The 19,279-nt window shown below is 41.7% G+C and overlaps 1 protein-coding gene across 1 annotated transcript in view; it reads right to left on the bottom strand.

The window, feature by feature from the left end:
* LOC149258277 (serine hydroxymethyltransferase, mitochondrial-like) overlaps positions 1–19,279 on the bottom strand; it is a 108,867-nt gene that overhangs the window by 70,172 nt on the left and 19,416 nt on the right. The gene's annotated exons all lie outside the window — the stretch shown is intronic.

Raw genomic sequence — 19,279 nt, 5'->3', positions numbered from 1 at the left:
TGTAAGCCTTCTCCTTGTTGCATTCTTGTTGGAGACAGTTGTGGCCTTGTTTAGGGAGCCTAGTAGACTACTTGGCCTCCCTAAACAAGCCCTCCTTCCCACCTATGGTCACACAAAGGTACACGGCCTGCTACAGGGAGACAAACTGTTGGTTATCGTGCCGAAACAACCCTTAACCTCCACGGCCAAGTCTCATCTTCAATGCTGCCTTCACCTGCAAACACCACAGCCCTAAACTAGACCCCAAAACTATCTCGGCCTCCTCCTTTTCTTGATTGTGGTTACCTCAAGGAACTCGACTTCCATTTCAGACCTTGCATGAGAGAGAGGGATGCTATGTTGGATGATCTAATGAGGCTCCTCCTCATATTTATTTATATCTCTCTTGTGGCAACGTCTAGCCCTCTTCTAGGGTCACCTCATGTCAAGGCCAACTTGACTTCTCTAGACAATTTGCCGACACTTAACTTCAAAAATTAATATCTCTTCAACGACAACTCGGAATTGGACGATTCTCGATGCGTTGGATTCATCTCGTCATCTACTATCATCCATCACATGTCGCAGTTTCGTCACGGTTTTGGCCTAAACATCAATGGGTGTAAAACCCCAAGGTCGGGTTTCAAGCCCACAAGGCCACTTGTGGAGCTCCTTCCTCTGAACCCTTGATTCTCAAGGCTTGGAGTACCTCCCAACCTACCAAAAATCGATAGCATATACATATAAGGACTTCCAAACATGACTCCACATATATCATGTAATATCCCTTACCAGAGATATCCCTCAAATACAAGCAAACTCCAACCAGAGAAATAACAATAGTGCAACATACAATAATGTATACATAGAAAATAAGCAAATACTTGAGAAATGCAGAGAGAAATGCTAAGCCATTTTATTATACTGAGTAATGGAAAGAGTACAAGAGGTGATCAGAAGGATAGCACCTCAACTTGCACAAGGCAAGTGAAGAAATACACTCAGAATGGTAAGGAAATGGCCTCTCTCTGAACTGCGTCCAAACTGTCAGAAAACTGTTGTGCTGCTGCTACTGCTGGAATCAACTAAGGATTTGGGGCTATTCCCCTCCTTAATGCTGAAACTCTGGAATCAGCCTCTGCTCAATAAACCCAGAAAAGCCCAGAAAGCTTTCTTGAAATTGTTGACCCCCGAAAATCACCCTCTTGGGGGATCTACGCAATCTCTCAAGGCATTGCACTGCTCCTGAAGAGAAACCTCCAAAACTCTGCCCGAAGCTCTGCCAAGATCCTCCAATATGCAAGGGTTGATCCCTTGCTCAATCTCCCAGCTCAAATCCTCCACAAAAACCCAATCCGGAGCTCCTACCCAAAAGAACTGTGTCCTCCCCTCTCAAGACTGCGCAGTCATCAAAATACTCAGCTCCTCCTCAACTCCAGAAATCGCTCCTCCTACAAAACACTGATGGAACTACCTTGCCCGAGCAGGCACTCGAAGTCCCCCGGGGCTAAGGGTGAGATCTCCGAACAGAGACACTCGACGGTGCTGCAAACAGGCTAAACAGCGAGCGTGCTCTAAGTCGAAAGTGACTAGCTCAAATGCAACATAATCGAATGATCAAAATGAGAAGGCTCATCTCTCCTTTATAGCGTTGGCCTCTCTCAAAACCCTAAGGCCCACCTCCTCCAACGTAGCCCCTCTCAAAACCCTAAGGCCCACCTCCTCCAACGTAGCCTCTCTCTTGCCACATGTTCCTTCTCCATCTGCGTAGTCCCTCCAAGTCTCTGCATGGGCCCCTTCCTTGGGAACCCTTGGCTCCCCTTTTAAGTTACAACGTTGTGCTACTAGGGAGTGACTTTATTCATAAAGTGAGTTATGCCCCCCTTCCTCACTTTTTTTTATTTATAACTAACGATGGAAGGCAAAATTGAGCAAAATCGAATATTCCAATTAGCCATGGCTAATTAGGAATATTACAATCTCCCCCGGCAAAATGTTGCTTGTCCTCAAGCAACTGAAGTGATGGATGTTGCAAAATTTTCTCACTCTCCCAAGTGGCATGCTCATCTGGTAAATTCTTCCACCTCACCAAGAATTCCCGGACTGTCCTGCTCCATAGTTGCCTCTCCCTGGTATCAATAATAACCTCTGGCTGCAACACCAAATACCCCTCATCATCCGTGGGTGGTAGCTCATCTGTCACTGTCACCTGCTGCCCCAATGCCTTCTTCAGGCATGATACATGAAAAACGTTATGAATCTTGCTGCCTTGGGGCAGCTCCAATTCATACGCAACCTGTCCAATCCTGCGTATCACCCTGTATGGCCCATAAAAGCGGGGCTTGAGCTTATCAGCTCCCTTCTGCTTCAGTGACGACTATCGGTATGGTTGTAATTGTAGGTAGACCAAGTCCCCTACCTCAAACTGTCTCTCCACCCGACCCCTGTCAACATACAGCTTCTGTTGGTTCTGTGCTGTAGCCATATTATCCTTGAGAGCTCGGAGGATATCCTGACTCTCTTGGATCCAAATCTTGGCTCTCGGAGCCTTGCTAGCACCAAACATCACATCAGCAAAAGATAAAGGATGATATCCATACAAAGCATAGAATGGTGACATACCAATGGACATGTGATGTGTAGTGTTGTAGCAGTACTCCCCCAGATGCAGCCACTTCAGCCATGCTCGCTGCTGCCCACTGACATAGTTACAAAAGTAGCCCTCCAACCACTTGTTAACTATCTCCGTCTGCCCGTCCATCTGTGGGTGATAACTGGTACTCGGTGTCAACTCCGTCCCCACCAACCAGAAAAGCTCCTGCCAAAACCCGCCCATGAAATGGCTGTCCCTGTCACTGATGATGGTCTTAGGAAGACCATGTAGCCTGAAGACCTCTCTGAAGAACAGCTCGGCCACCTGCACTACTGTGTAGTGTGCGGATATGGCGAAAAAATGTGCGTACTTTGTCAGTCGATCAACGACGACAAAGATACAATCTTTGCCCTGCACCATGGGCAACCCTGTGATGAAGTCCATCGAAATACTCTCCCATTTCCCCTCCGGAATGGGAAGAGGTTGCAATAATCCTGCGGGATGGCTCATCTCCCCCTTGTTCCTCTGGCAAACCTCGCACTCCCGGATATGCTGGAGTACGTCCTCCTTGAGGCCCTTCCATGAGAACCTCTCTCTAATGGCCCTGTAGGTTTTGGTAAACCCCTAATGGCCAGCCAATGGTGAATCATGTGATGCCTGAAGTATCTTCTTCTTGAGCTGAGATCCCTCAGTCAAGAAGATCCGGTCCCTATAGTAGATGATCTCATCGATCACCCTGTACCTGTCATCCGCCACTTGCCCATCCAGAATCTCACATGCAAATCTGTCCTTGGAGTACTCTACTAAGAGTCGAGCCCTCCAGTCTGTGTCCAAGCTCATAAGAGACAATGTGGCTAGTCTACGTGAAAGGGCATCTGCTACCACGTTGTTCTTACCCTTGACATACTCAATGTCAAAGTCATACGCTTGGATCTCACTGATCCACTTCTGTTGCCTCTCCTGTAGCTGTTTATGCTCCAAAAAGAACCTGAGGCTGTTGTGATCAGTCCTCACCCTGAACCTATTACCCACTAAATACTGCTAGAATTTGGCCAATGCATGCATAATGGCGAGCATCTCCTTGTCGTATATAGAATACAACCTCTCATGCGGAAGGAGCTTCCGGCTCTCAAAGGCTATAGGGTGACCTCCCTGCATCAACACTGCGTCGATCCCCTCTCCCGACGCATCACACTCCAAAACAAATGGCTGCGAAAAATCTGGCAATACAAGCACTGGGCAGCTGCTCATAACCTCCTTGAGCCTGTTAAAGGCTCGCTGTGCTGTATCCGACCAACTAAATGCCCCCTTCCTCGTCAGATCTATCAAGGGTGCAGCAAGCTGTGAGAAACTCTTGATGAACTTCCGGTCGTAAGTACAAATGCCAATGAATCCCCGAAGTTCTGTCACGTTCCTCGGCTCCGACCAATCTCTGATGGCCCTGATCTTCTCCTCGTGGACTCTCACTCCGTCCACCCCTATGATGTGTCCCAAGTACAATCTCCGTCAACCCAAACTCACACTTGGAGAGCTTGGCATAGAACTGTTGCTCCTCCAATATGCGCAACAGTCTCAATGTGCTGGAGATGCTCCTCCCAAGTCCTGCTGTAAATGAGAATGTCATCAAAGAACAACACAAACTTCCTTAAGTGACTGCGGAAGATGTGGTTCAGGCAGGACTGGAATGTAGCTGGGGCGTTGGTTAGCCCGAAGGGCATCACCAAAAACTCAAAAGTGCCCATAGTGACACTTGAAGGCGGTCTTGGGAATGTCTTACTCCCTCACGCGAATCTGATGGTACCCAGATCTCAAATCAATCTTTGAGAAGAACCGTGCTCCTCTCAACTCATCCATCCTCGGTATGGGGTACATGTTCTTCAGGGTCTTCTTGTTCAGGCCCTGTAGTCAATGCACATCCTCAGTGTTCCGTCCTTCTTCTTCACCAACACCACGGAAGAAGCAAAAGGACTCGTGCTTGGCCGAATGTGCCCAAGAGCCAGCAACTCCTGAATGGCCCACTCAATCTCATCCCGATAGGCCTTGGGATGCCTATAGGGGGTAGTAATCACTGCCTGTATGCCCTGCTCAAGCTCAATGGTGTGCTCAAACCCCCGGTCCGGTGGCTGTCCTGGCGGAATCTCCCCAAACACTGTGGCATACTGGTCAAGGATGGACTGTATCTCTGGGTGCACCGTCTGCCCTGTAGTCCCTGCCTCTGATGCACGCAGCTCCACTGCCCACTCTACGTCTCCCTTCCGGAAGATTGCCTCCATCCGATGAGCCGAAACAGTCTAAGGCGGATATGTGTGCTGTCCCTGTATCTTCTCATGCCTCCCTGTCTTCTCACCATCCCACTCCATCTCTAGGGCCTTCCAATCTGTCGTGACCTTCCCTAGAGTGATAAGCCACTGAACACCCAGTATCATGTTCATGTCCGAAATATTGACCACGAAAAAGTGGTCAGTCAGTGTGTAGGTGCCCATCATCACTGATAACTCTGGAACATAACGACCACACACCATGATCTGATCTCCTGGGACCAAAACTAAAAGCCATCGAAGCTCTCTGTCTGTATACCTCTCCGCTCAACCATTTGTGCATTGATGAAGTTGTGGGTTGCTCCACTATCAACCAAAATTAATACTCGCTGGCCACGTACTGTCCCCCATACGCGCAGCGTCAGATACTTGCGAACTCTTCGCAATGCTGCAAGGGCCCCTCTGGAAGGTGCAAAGGCTGCACCACCTGCTGCTGCTGGTGGAGGTGGCAAAGGATCCTACGCAGCATGACTATCTCCTACCTCCACATCATCCTCCTCATCCTCTTCCCCACTGCTCTCGGAGAAGACCTCAATAAAATGTGCTTTGCCAGCAGCACATCTATGTCCCGGTGCCCACGGCTCCTGACAGGTAAAGCACAACCGCTTCTTCTTCAACTCCTTCCTGGCATCATCATCAATCTGTGCTCGTCCTGGATTCCCCTTTGGAGGTGGAATCCTCACATCCTTCCCCTTAGGCTGGAAAACCTGTCTCTGGGGGTAAGGTGTCCGGGTCCTGGGTAAGGCATCCTATAAGTCCCGGGTCCGACTAATAGCATCCTGGAGTGTGGCTGGTCTAGTGGATCTAACTAGACCCCGAAGTGGCTCTGCTAACCCCTCAACAAACATGTAGATCCGCCGTGTCGTGGATAGATCCGGCACCATCACTGAAATCCTCAAGAAGTCTACAATGTAAGTCTCTGGGTTCCCGGTCTGTTTGAGCCTCGTCAGCTCAACAAAGTGCTATTATGGATCCCTCCGGTCAAACCTCTCCATCAGTCTCCTGGTGAACTCGACATATGTCGCCACTGTGGAGTGTCCGAGTGTTACCAACCCAATGAATCACCAGTCTTGGGCCTCACCATCCAAATGTAATGTCGCCACCTTGATGGCCTCTGTCTCCGACATCTGGTTAAGCTGGAAATAGATGTCTAGCTTCTCAACCCAAGACTTTGCCGAACTGTTTGATGGGCCATCAAACGTAGGCAAGTGAAATCTACTAGCTGTGCGGTGGGTGTCTCCATCATGATAATGCGGTATCCTCTATGATGGTCGCGGGGTCTACTATCCCGCTAGCGCTGAACAAAGTCTCTGAATGAGAGAGCATCCCAGAACTCTTGCCCATAGGCCTGGTACTCCACAAAATAATCACCCATATGACCGAGTTCTGCCTCCTACTGTACTCCGGCCCCCGTGTCTGCTCCTAGGAAAGTGGGCATGGTAGAGCGTATAGGGGCATGTGAGGCCACCTGTTGAGTAGTATCACGCTGAGTGGCACCCTGCTCTGGCAAATGGTGAGATGCACCCGATCCCTCTCCAACCTGGAAAACTCGTGGTCTCTCACGTTGTCTAGCCTCCACCACCATGGATCTCTACCCCATCACCTCGATCTGCCTTGACAGATCATGCACTGATTTGAGGAGCATGTCCGCTAATTTCTTCCCGTCATCATCTGCCATCGAATCCTCCTGCTCTGAATCCACCACAGGCTCCTCCTATTCTGTGTCCACCACCCGAACACAGTGTCCCTCTCCATAGGTGTTCTCCAACCTACGCTCAATATCTCTGTATTTCCTACTTCTATAACAGATGTAAGGTTTCTCACTCAGTGTCATAGACTGCTAGCTCCACAGGCTGAGCCAGATCTATGCTCTGATACCACTGTAATATCCCTTACCAAAGATATCCCTCAAATACAAGCAAACTCCAACCAGAGAAATAACAATAGTGCAACATACAATAATGTATACATAGAAAATAAGCAAATACTCGAGAAATGCAGAGAGAAATGCTAAGCCATTTTATTATACTGAGTAATGGAAAGAGTACAAGAGGTGATCAGAAGGATAGCACCTCGACTTGCACAAGGCAAGTGAAGAAATACACTCAAAATGGTAAGGAAATGGCCTCTCTCTGACTGCGTCCAAACTGCCGGAGAATTGTTGTGCTGCTGCTATTGCTGGAATCAACTGAGGATTTGGGGCTGTTCCCCTCCTCAAAAAATGTTGAAACTCTGAAATCAACCTCTGCTCAATAAACCCAGAAAACCCCAGAAAGCTTTCCTAAAATTGTTGAACCTCGAAAATCACTCTCTTGGGGGATCTACGCAATCCCTCAAGGCTCTGCGCTGCTCCTAAAGAGAAACCTCCAAAACTCTGCTCGAAACTCTGCCAAGATCCTCCAATATGCAAAGGGTTGATCCCTTGCTCAATCTCCCAGCTCAAATCCTCCACAAAAACCCAATCCGGAGCTCCTACCCAAAAGAATTGCGTCCTCCCCTCTCAAGACTGCGCAGTCATCAAAATACTTAGCTCCTCCTCATCTCCAGAAATCGTTCCTCTTGCAAAATACTGATGGAACTACTTTGCCCGAGCAAGCACTCGAAGTCCCTCGGGGCTAAGGGTGAGATCTCCGAACGGAAACACTCGATGCACTAAACAGTGCTGCAAACAGGCTAAACAGCCAGCGTGCTCTAAGTCGAAGTGACTAGCTCAAATGCAACATAATCGAATGATCAAAATGAGAAGGCTCCTCTCTCCTTTATAGCGTTGGCCTCTCTCAAAACCCTAAGGCCCACCTCCTCCAACGTAGCCTCTCTCTTGCCACCTGTTCCTTCTCCATCTGCGCAGTCCCTCCAAGTGTCTGCGTGAGCCCCTTCCCTACGTGGTCATTGGGCCCCCTTGGCTCCCCTTTTAAGTTACAACATTGTGCTACTAGGGAGTGACTTTATTCATAAAGTGAGTTATGTCCCCCTTCCTCACTTTTTTTTATTTATAACTAACTGTAGAAGGCAAAATTGAGCAAAATCGAATATTCCAATTAGCCATGGCTAATTAGGAATATTACACATCAAGGGGAACCATATCTAATTCTACTTCATCAATAAAATCAACATTAATGGAAAATCTAATTTTGCATTGTTTTAATATCTTTAGCTCTGTATCCTTACCCATCCGAGTGGATATGGGTTTGGATGATCACAAACTTCCAACCCAAATTTCTTGACCGGCTTTGCTGCAATGAGATTCACCTGCAATCCTGAGTCAAACAGAGCATCAACCTTTGTCTTTTGGACCTGTATCTTTATATGGAAGAGTCTGGTCATTTCTCTCTGCTTGTTGCTAAACGCTACTCAGGTTCACCTCCTTCTGCACTGACGTACAAATGATCTTCTCATCCACGTCCAAGCTTCTTTCAACTTGGTTGCTTAAATATGTGGCCATGAGATTCCTCTTCTTATTTACTTTCATTTTGTTCTTCGGGTTTAGCTCTAGATGCAACTTCCAACACTTCTCCTCTATATGGACGTCAATTTTGCAGTGGTTGTAGTGGTTCCTGGGATCTTTGCACTGGTGTGTTGTGGTTGTCGTCTTTCTATATTTTCCCCCTTTTTATTCCTTCTTCCCCTCCTTAGAAGCATCTTATTGCTCTTTCTGCTTCAATCCACTTCATTGCGCTCTCTTCAGGCCTATATTCTCTAGGTATTGTGCTTGTATAAAAGCCTTGTCCACTGATTTGGCCTTGAACAGCATCACTTGCTCCCACAGATGGCGATGTAGACCCCCCAAATACTTGAGGAGTACATCTGGGTTCTTTGGGGAGATACCCAACATTATGGCCATCTTTCTGAATTCTATAGTGTACTCCTACACGCTTTGCCCTGGCTTTTCCTTGAAGTAGTGCCATCGGATCCACTGGTCCTCTGCATACCCAATAGGGTAAATTGTGACTTAATAAAGGTTTTGAACTCCTCCCACTTAGTCACTAGAGACTCCCCCTACAACCTCATGGCATGGCCCTCTGATTTTAGTCGTGCAAATGAAATCTTGTGTTCTTCCTCAATTTGATGGACGCTGAAATAAACTTCCAGATGCTACAACTAGTGATTCAACTTCAAAACGTCGATCGCGTCCTAGTATGGCTTGATATTGACCTTCGCTTCCATTTTAAATAGGGGTTGTGATTGATTCATGGCACTCAAATTGGGTTGATCTTTTCTGAGTTCTTTCTTCAGTCGATTCTCTATTTCTTTCCGATCTCCTCATCCCCTTTTCGATTTGTCCTCTACGTTTGAACTCATTGCTCAGGGATGCCACGAGGAGATTTACATTATGATTTATATCAACAACTTCTTGTTCCAGCCACGAAAACCTCTCCTCTGCGGGATCACAAGGGTTATTCACAAATTCGTCGACCACGATTAGGGTTCTATGACATTTGGCCCATTCGATCTAAATCTCCTACAAATCTCCACAATACACCCAAAGAAACTTGCTATGATACCAATACGATCCGTAAATTGCCATGGATATTCCATTGGACACTTCGTCAAAACAGATCTAATAAAATGACATTCAAAATCTGAAATTCTACACTATTACAATTTTATTAGACTTCTAGATCTGTAGATTTACTATTAATAGTGCATGCATGTGAATTTTAAATTATGCAGAAAATAGAGAACAACAAAATAAAAGCTCACACACACATTTGACACAAGATATGCTCTGGGAAACCCTTTCTCAAGAAAAACTCTGCTGGAAGGTGGGGTCGCTTTGCTCTCTTTCTTTGAATGGAAATATGGCTGCGAGTACAATGAAGTATTGTTTGTGGCTCGTGGGCTGCTACAGTGCACAAATCCTTTCTATGTGCTCCACCTCATATCCCTCTTTGCTATTTTTGCTCAACTATGGAGCAAATGCACTTCACAGTGTGGAGTCTTGTTTCCTCCTAGTGACTTGGTTATAACAAAACCCAATAGCCTACTAATGGTTAGGTTTGACTACCTCAACTCTTAACAAGAGTTAGAATATAGACTCTTCTAGAGTCTTCTACATCATAATCACATAGCTAGCCCCTTTTCCATGAATAATGGGAGCTAACAGGAAGGTCAAATTTTGAGTGGCATAACCTTCACATACAGACTTCGATTGACACTATTCTTGCATCGTTGGAAAGGTCTTTGTGTGCAGAATAGGAAAAAAAGGTATGGCGCTAAAGCGGCAAAGTTTTAACTTTTACCCCCCAGAAAACATCGTTTGATGCCTCAAAACACTCCCATAAGGTTTCAAACCCTATTTTTCCACACTGGGTCCCACCAACAAAAATGGTCACGTGAGCTTATTCCTCCACTTTTTCCACTCTGAAAGCATCGAGATGGATGACAAACAGTATAATGATCCAATCTGGATGATAAATGTATATCATGATATATCATCATGAGTCATCTACATGTCATAAACTAATCAGTCACTGAGTTCCTCTGCCCCTTTTACAAGAATAGGGAATGGCTTTGCCTTTTCCTCTAGAGGAAGAACGCCCTGCACCTAGGGCTACAAATGGACTTAGTCATCCCCTACAAGCAAAAATAGGAGGTCGCATCTATCCTCTGTTGTTGCCCATCCTCACTCATCCAGATTGTTATCTCCAATCACAACCCACAAGAACAACTAAGCAACAGTGGTTCAATGGCTCACAACTCCTCCAGGCTCCAAACAACATCCAACAACGGCCCACAAGAATAACTCAACAAAATGATTAATCTCTAGCAGCAACTTAGAGGCACACAAATCCAGGCTCTAGAAATATCCAGCAGCTCACGACTCCTCTAGAAAATCTCCAAACTCCAACATCCACGACTCACGGCTTTGGCTCACAACAATCTCCATCCACCTCACAAGTCCACTGTCCATGACCTAGGCTTCAACAAACAAACTCAGCGAACACAACAATGAGAATATGTCATCAAACAAACTCAACAAACCACAACAACATGAATACGTCATCAAACAAATTCAGCAAACCACAACAAGGCGGATAGGTCATCAAACAAACTCAACAAACCACAACAATGTGAATATGTCGCCAATCAAACTCAACAAACCACAGTTATGAAAATACGTCGTCAAACAAACTCGGTAAACCACAACAATTAGAATACATTTTCAGAATCGGGCAATGAAAAGAGATTTTGCACCATAACAAAACCCTAGACCCTCTATGAATCTCGCCAAACCTAATAAATTTTTTCTTGAAATTCGCATTTTCATATTGGTTCAAGTTCAGTTCAATTCAATTTAGTTCAACTTTAGGTTAGAGTTTTGATTCGGTTCAAATTGGGTTCGAATTCGACTTTGATGTTCATCGAACCTTAATGGATTTCAAAAAAAAAAATTGTGTTCACCAAATTTGGTTTGGCGAACCCTATAACCCCACAAAGATTCACCTTTCCATTCAAATGTACTAATAGGTGGAGGTCTTTCATCAAAAATGACATCTCTACTCATAATGACCTTTTTGTTTATCTAATCATATAACTTATATGCATTTTATTTAGTACTATATCTAATAAAGATGCATTTTCTACTCTTATCTAACTTATGTCTATAATATGTGCATATTCTAAAAAGCCAAAAACTTTGAGACTGGTTACCTCTGTTTTCCTTCCTAACCAAGCTTCACAGGGCATCTATCTATGAACTACCCTTAATGGATTGTGATTTGACCTGGACCTACAAGAAGGACAAGGCCAAGCGCAACCAACTTCAAAAGGATCAAGCTTCAAGCAACTAACCCTAGCATGATCAAGTCAAAGTTGAAGCTCACCAAGCCTCTTAACCTCTTCCAAGAAAGGCTCACTCTATCTCTGCCTCCTCCCAGTTTTCACAGCTATTTCAGTTATCTCAGTCATCATAGTATCTGCAATTTCTATTTTGTCTTAGTTCTGAGTTGTATTAAACTGATATTTGAACTCTCTGAAGGATCATTTGTGTTGAAAAACAAATTTTCTATGTTGTTACAATCACTTAAATCCAAAATTTCTTTATGCTGCAATATAAGTAATTGTAGATAGAACATAAACCATATAAGCCATATGCACAATGGAAGACAGCCAAGAACTCAATGAGACACAGAGAAGTAAGGTCAAAGAACGGGACAAAAGCCACAAGGGGAATGTTGAGAAATCTAGGGCATTGGCATTATAGGTGATTTCGCTTCTATTAGTAATTGTTTGTGAGTGCTTTTTACTTGTTTAGATTAGGATCTTCTTCATTTAGATTATTGATGTTCTTCTTCATCAAACAGTAACCAATGCATGAACATAAATAGACAAGAGACACAGCATGTAGGCTATGAGCTAGGGCCAACACCTCTCACTCTTTCAGAGGAAAACCCACACAAATTCTTCTTATAGAGATTCCAATTGACGAATACCAAGACCAAGACCCTTGACCTAAAAGCCACTCCAAGACCAAGCCACAAGTCCTCTTGACTGTCTTCTCTTCTCTTGACTCCTCTTCCTCTTAAATCTTCTGAGCATTGAGACATTGACATCACTGAGATCTCATCTAGATCTCTTCTCATGAGACCTTCTTACTGTCATCATCAACGAACTGTGGTTGTACCAAACTGTTATGTCTTCAAGACTGTATCTCTGATCCAGGACAGAGAGACCCTTGAACTTGTCTCTGTATCTCTGATCCGAACTTCCTTACTATGGTTAGCCTAGAATATATCCTTGTTATCTCTTCCTTCTCTATCTGAGTTTCATCTTCTATACTGAACTATGGCATCTGAACTGTACTCAAGAGGGATCTGAATTCCCTTTACCACAGAACTGTAGCCTTCTTCACCGAGTAGGATACCTGAAACAGAGGTGATCCGAATTTCCTTGCTGCCACTGTTCATTAGACTTCTTCACTGCTCCTTTTATTAACTTCCTTGTTGCTCCTTCCATTCGAGTTCATCTCTGTTCTAGAGATCCGAACTGATCTTTGTAATACCCATCTGAAATTTCAGAGAGATGCGAAAATCTAAACTGTCCTTTCTGCGATGACCCTAGCCTTGTATATATAGTCATTCGTCCATATAATGAGCCAAATTTAGCATCCGAATGGGTGTGTCACTTTGGGTGAGCCGACATGAGTTATTACTTCATTTTGCACGCCGGCATCGAAAGAAGAGGATTGTGCTCGTCTTTGGAGGGCTTTCTAAACACTTAAATGACTCATATACATTTTACACATGCTCAAGAAGAGCTCTTCATACATGACATTAATTCTTTGACCTTAATGACAAATCCTAAGGCTCTCAATGGGAGCCATCTAAAATAAAATCACTTGCTCATGAAACCCATGAAGCAAGGCTTACAATAATAATTTTAGTTTTCTTTATTACATCATTTACAAGAGTCACAATTATATGTCATTATGAGGACCAAACCTAGTTACACTTTTCAACAGGGAAAACCCAACCAGATTCTTCTTCTATTAGAAATCAATTGTTCAGTGAAGATAAAAAGTACAATGAGAGAATGAAGAAGTTCACCCAAATCTAAAGAAACTTTTTGATAGCAGTAGCTGATGCAAACACTAAATCACTTTGGCTCTCCAAAATCTACTCTGTTTCTTCAAGACTCTCCAACTCTCTCTCTCTCTCTCTAGACTCTCCAACTCTCTCTCTCTCGAGTTTGAATAATCCTTTCACAAGCACAAGTAAGTGTGTCAAGTGAGGGTGAGAGGCACAAATATATAGGAAGAGCAAGGAGGTCGAATTCATAAAAGAGTAACCCCTATGCCTTGAGGAGGAGTTACACATGCCAAAATATGAGTGTCACTTATGCCATAAGGGAGAGGAGTGTAACTTATGCATTTAGGAGAGGAGTGTAACTTATGCCATTAAGGAAAGAAGTGTAACTTATGCATTAAGGAGAGAAATGTAACTTATGCATTAAGGAGGTGTAAGAGGAATCTTTTTATGACTAGTCATTAAAGTGTGTAAGAAAGTGTAAGAGGTGTGTAAGAGCATTAAGGAGAGAGAGAAATGAATCCATTAAGAGAGAGAGAGAGAGTAACATCTGCATTAATTGAAGGCAGTTACATATGACATGATTGAATCCCATGAATGAGAGACTTGATTTCTTTTTAATAATAATATAATAATATCATAAAGAGGATAACAATAATAATAATAATAATAATATTGGTGATTAAGTTAAAAAATTAAACAATTGAGATTGATTAAGGACAAGTTAAGTGATTTTCCATCATATATATATGATTACGAATTGATGGAAGGTAATTTACTATTTTTGGAGAGTCATGGTTGTAAAGATAGACATGACTTTCTATTTTTAGAAAGTCACTCTAGAAAGGTCAAAACTGAAATTTTATTCAAGAAAATTCATCCCATAACTGCTAATTTTCAATAATTTGGTTTCCCTTTCACGAGCAAATGGTCTCTCTGAAGTTTACTACAAGCTAGGATAGGTATTTTGTGGACATTTCTCTCTCTAAACAAAAGCTTTACCAGTTCATCCCTGCTTGTATTGTATGTAAAACAATTTTGGTAATATAAAGATCTTATCTTGCTTACAAAAAATAATAATTAGGTAGGTAATTTTATTATTTATAACTTTATTATATTATTAATGAAATTATCATTACAATATCTAACACATTATTATAATGAATCTCACACACAACATAAGCATTCCATATTTACATAACAAAAAATTGAAGTTGAATATAGATTTATAAGTAGAAATTCAATGATTTCTTTTAACCAATGATGGTCCAAGAAACTAGCTACGTAGAAGTAAGTTTCACCCAATCATAAGCATCAAATGTAAATGCCACTTCCAAGCAAGGCTATGCGGCCATGAGGGCAAAGAAATCAAGCTACAAAATTACAACTCAGTCAACCCAAAGCTCAGCGCATTTTCTCACTACATAGAACTCCAAGTAATACATCTTGGCATCAATTAGTCATGACATTCCCATCCACTGCCCTATATAATAGAAGGGAGATCTTTCTTTCTCTACTTAACACTCCCTCAAAAATATTCTTCAATGCGGGCAGGAATAATCTATTCTATAGGGGCATTTAGGGACTACTTCGCAAATATATGCTTTCACTCTAAGGCATTCAATAAACCGCAGTTAACAAGGAAAGAGAAGGGGTTTCCTAAAGAGTGTTAAAATTTGGGTACCAAAGGACAAGTGGTTCCCTAAGGCTTTGATCTTTGGCCTAGGGAAAAGTGTCCAAATTTATTTGTACTTTTCTCCTAAAGTGACTTTATAAGTGGTAAAGTCAATTTAATTTAAAAATGACTTTATAAGTGGTAAAGTTACATTCTAATTTAAAAGTGACTTTATAAGTGGTAAAGTTATATTCTAATTTAAGGTGACTTTATTAAAATCAATCAGCGATTAGAAAGTGAAAAAGTGACTATGGAAATAAAAGGCTACGCGAGTCTTTATTTAAGTGGGTGAGTTACAAAATAGAAAGTGAGAATTAAATTCACATTTATTCTTATCCCTGGATCTAAATGAATCTCGGCCATTAGATCTTAGGGTAACCCAAGAGGTCATTTAGAGAGTAAAAGGAGAAGAGAAAGGGAAAAGATCATTCATTCTTTCATGAGCATTTGAGAGATAGAGAAGAGAGAGCAAGGAGAAAATTTCTGAGCAGTGAGGAAGTGAAGGAGAGCAGCAAAAAGACATTTCAGCAAATCTGGGCAGCAGCGTTTATTGGCACGCATCCCAAGGCAAAACCATACAGCAAGAGAAAGGCACAGAAATCGAGGAAGAGGGACAGCACATAAATCGAGGAAGAGGGACAGCACATAAATCGAAGAAGAGGGACAGCAGCAAGGGCACAAATTTCAAGGCAAATTTGGGTAAGAATTTCGAGGCAGTCGTACTGTTGAAATCTGTACAGTCCGTACAACAAGTTCTAGGCATGTTTTTCGAGGCAGGCCGTACAGCATTTAATGATGCTTTATTGCTAGAAAATTTCTGTTTTGGCTGTTTGCTAATTGGCATGATTTTCGAGGTGGAATTCAAGCACGGAAATCGAGATAAGTTGTAATTTGTGGTTGTTGGAATTTTTAATGTGTATTTCAGTTTTTCTGTAAAAGAATTTTCAAAAATAAAGAATAGCTCTCAAACTGGTTTTCCCCAAGAGTTGTAGGGGGTTTTTCCAAGGTCACATTGACCAAAAATCACTGTGTTATTTTCTGTGTGGCTCTCATAATTTTTTTGTGTTTTATTTCTACAATTTCAGCAGTTGTGAAATCTTTAAATTTGTGTTTTCAGAAAATGTTGTCATTTCCAGATTTTAGAATTTTTATCATGCTTGGATTTAAAACTAAATGATGGAATGATAAGGAAAACTAATAACCGGAGTGGGGGTTGAAATTTCTTCAAAGAGGCTAGACTCTATCCTCATCTACAACTCCATCTTTCACCCTTTGTATCCCAAGTCTGTACTCTTCATATTCTTGATTTGAATATCAATCCCAATAGGACAAAAGACTAGCATAGAGAACTTGGGTACCCAATTTGTATGACAATGGTTATTGTTACTGTTGAAATCTGTACAGTCTGTACAGCAAGTTCTAGAAATGTTTTTCGAGGCAGGCCGTACAGCATTTAATGATGCTTTATTGCTAGAAAATTTCTGTTTTCGCTGTTTGCTAATTGACATGATTTTCGAGGTGGAGTTCAAGCACGGAAATCGAGATAAGCTGTAATTTGTGGTTGTTGGAATTTTTACTGTGTATTTCAATTTCTTTGTAAAAGAATTTTCAGAAATAAAGAAAAGCTCTCAAACTGGTTTTCCCCAAGAGTTGTAGGGGGTTTTTCCAGGGTCACATTGACCAAAAATCACTGTGTTATTTTCTGTGTGGCTCTCATAATTTTGTTGTGTTTTATTTCTACAATTTCAGCAGTTGTGAAATCTTTAAATTTGTGTTTTCAGAAAATGTTGTCATTTCCAGATTTTAGAATTTTTATCATGCTTGGATTTAAAACTAAATGGATGGAATGATAAGGAAAACTAATAACCGGAGTGGGGGTTGAAATTTCTTCAAAGAGGCTAGACACTATCCTCATCTACAACTCCATCTTTCACCCTATGTATCCCAAGTCTGTACTCTTCATATTCTTGATTTGAATATCAATCCCAATAGGACAAAAGACTAGCATAGAGAACTTGGGTACCCAATTTGTATGACAATGGTGATTGTGACAATAGCAAAGGTCCCTAATGAGAATGAGGAGTGCAAATTCCCACAAGGATGGAGGAACAAATTTCCATGAGGAAGGTAATGCTTCCCCATGATGATCGTACCCAGCCACATGCCTCCACATCTACTTGAGGTAGACATCCTCACCCACCTCCACATGCATTCAAAGGTTGCCTTCTAAGTCAAAGTTGGTGGATGAGCTTTATTTAAGGCACATGATGGAAAGATAGGAGTTCATAGGCTGGAACTTGGCAATACAGGAACACTTTCCCTTGGGCTACCTTTCCTATTCCCATCTTGTGAACTCATAATCCCTCTCATGCTCTCCGCAGCCATCTTGCGCTGTTATATCATTTTTCAACAACAATATTTACATAGTTTGAGCATACCATGGAAAGTCTATCACATGGTCCATTGAAAGTATATTTATTGCATACCCCTGGTTAGCCATTCACTAATTGAGCACTGGACTGGAGCTCTGCACTAGTAATCCATACAAGATATTTACAATATTTAAATACAAGGTCATTTATTTAAGCTCGCACAACTCGTCTCTCATCATTATAACAACACATTTATAACTTATACATAACTTGGCATGGAAAAATCTATAAAATTTGTGAAATGAATAATGTAGAAAAGGAAAACCATTTTCTCTTGGAATGCCCAACCTACATATAGATATTAGATCCAACTCTCATAAACATTTATAATAACACCAATTCCCAAAACTTGTTAACCCATGAGAAACAAAGAGATCTACTAAATTTCATTTCCATGTAATTTGAACATTGAAACAAGTTGATAAATCAAAGCAATTAATCTTACTTTATAGGTCCAATAGACCAAAGTTGGTCCCAGTGGACAGTAATTTTCGTTATCATCAATCCAATCCAATACACTCCAAAGATCAAAACCATGGTATTGCACAAGCATAAGTAGTTGTCCACAAAATTCTTATTTCAAAAACACATAATTTTTTATTGTTTCCAGAATGGTCTTACAGGAAAAAATTATTTTCATAAGTTTATTGATTTTTCTATTTTGGCCTAGAAACACAATGACATCAAGATTGTCTACTTGCCCATAATATATCCATATTTTTTGGGGGGATCAGAGAAGTCAGACAATTTTTTTGAATCTGTGAATATGATGAAACTTGAGATATAGACCATTTACCCCTCAAGTCTGTGAAAAAAAATGTTTATTCCATTAAAACAAAAATTTGTTGTGTATGATGGTGACAAAAACTGCCTGTAAATTCTTACGCTGAGTTGTTTGATCTTCAAAACAGAGGGAATTAAAGAGAGTTTAACTCAGCCTGGATAGTTGTCCAAGTAATTCGGAAATTAAGAATCTCAGTGTCTGGGAGTCCAGGAATACAGGAACTCGGCAATTTCAGAATTCTGGTTTATATATATATATATATGGTCATTAAAGTTTTGGTATTGTAGTGTTAAGAGGGGGACTTGGCATCAATGTTGCAAACATTGCGATAAAATCGGAAATTCACGATAATTTCACAGGCCCAATTTTTTCGGCAATATTTTCCTCAACGAAAAATCACAATTTTATCGTGAGTTGATGGCAAAAAATCACCGGTCTGTGCCCAGACTTGTTTATAAAGTAATTTCATGGGTTTTTTTTGTATTTTTGGTATTTTTTAAAATTTTGCCAATTTTTACCGATTTTTTCCCCATTTTTATGATTTTTTCTTTTTCCAGACCCTCGTCGATTTTATCCCAATGCCGATATTCACAACATTGTTTGGCATACAACCCTCCAATATAAATCAATGTGATAATTGTGATAAACGCCAGTAAACTAAGTATTAAACATGAGTTATTTAGATAAGGTAGTTAGGTCCTATGGGTAGCTCAACTACCTAAAGAACCAAATAAAAGGGGATCAACAGCATTCTATCAAGTGACTCCATTCATAATCAAATAATATTGTATATCTTTTGTAAATTGTGGGTCTTGCTTTGCAACAGTAAGGAGATCATTGAATAGGAATACATGAAGTTAGCAAAATTAACATGGTACAGTCTAGGATTTAGCTCAATTTACTGTGACAGTAAGTGACAGCAGTTCCCTAAAAATTATAGTTTTAACTACATTTTCTTTGCTTGAAGCTCAGA

This window comes from Pinus tabuliformis, chromosome 6, assembly GCF_031772625.1.
Source record: "Pinus tabuliformis cultivar Carrire ecotype Pingquan chromosome 6, CPIR1, whole genome shotgun sequence".
Taxonomy (NCBI): Eukaryota; Viridiplantae; Streptophyta; class Pinopsida; order Pinales; family Pinaceae; genus Pinus; species Pinus tabuliformis.
Note: the sequence above shows the minus strand (reverse complement) of the source record. Positions and strands in the feature narration are given on the sequence as shown.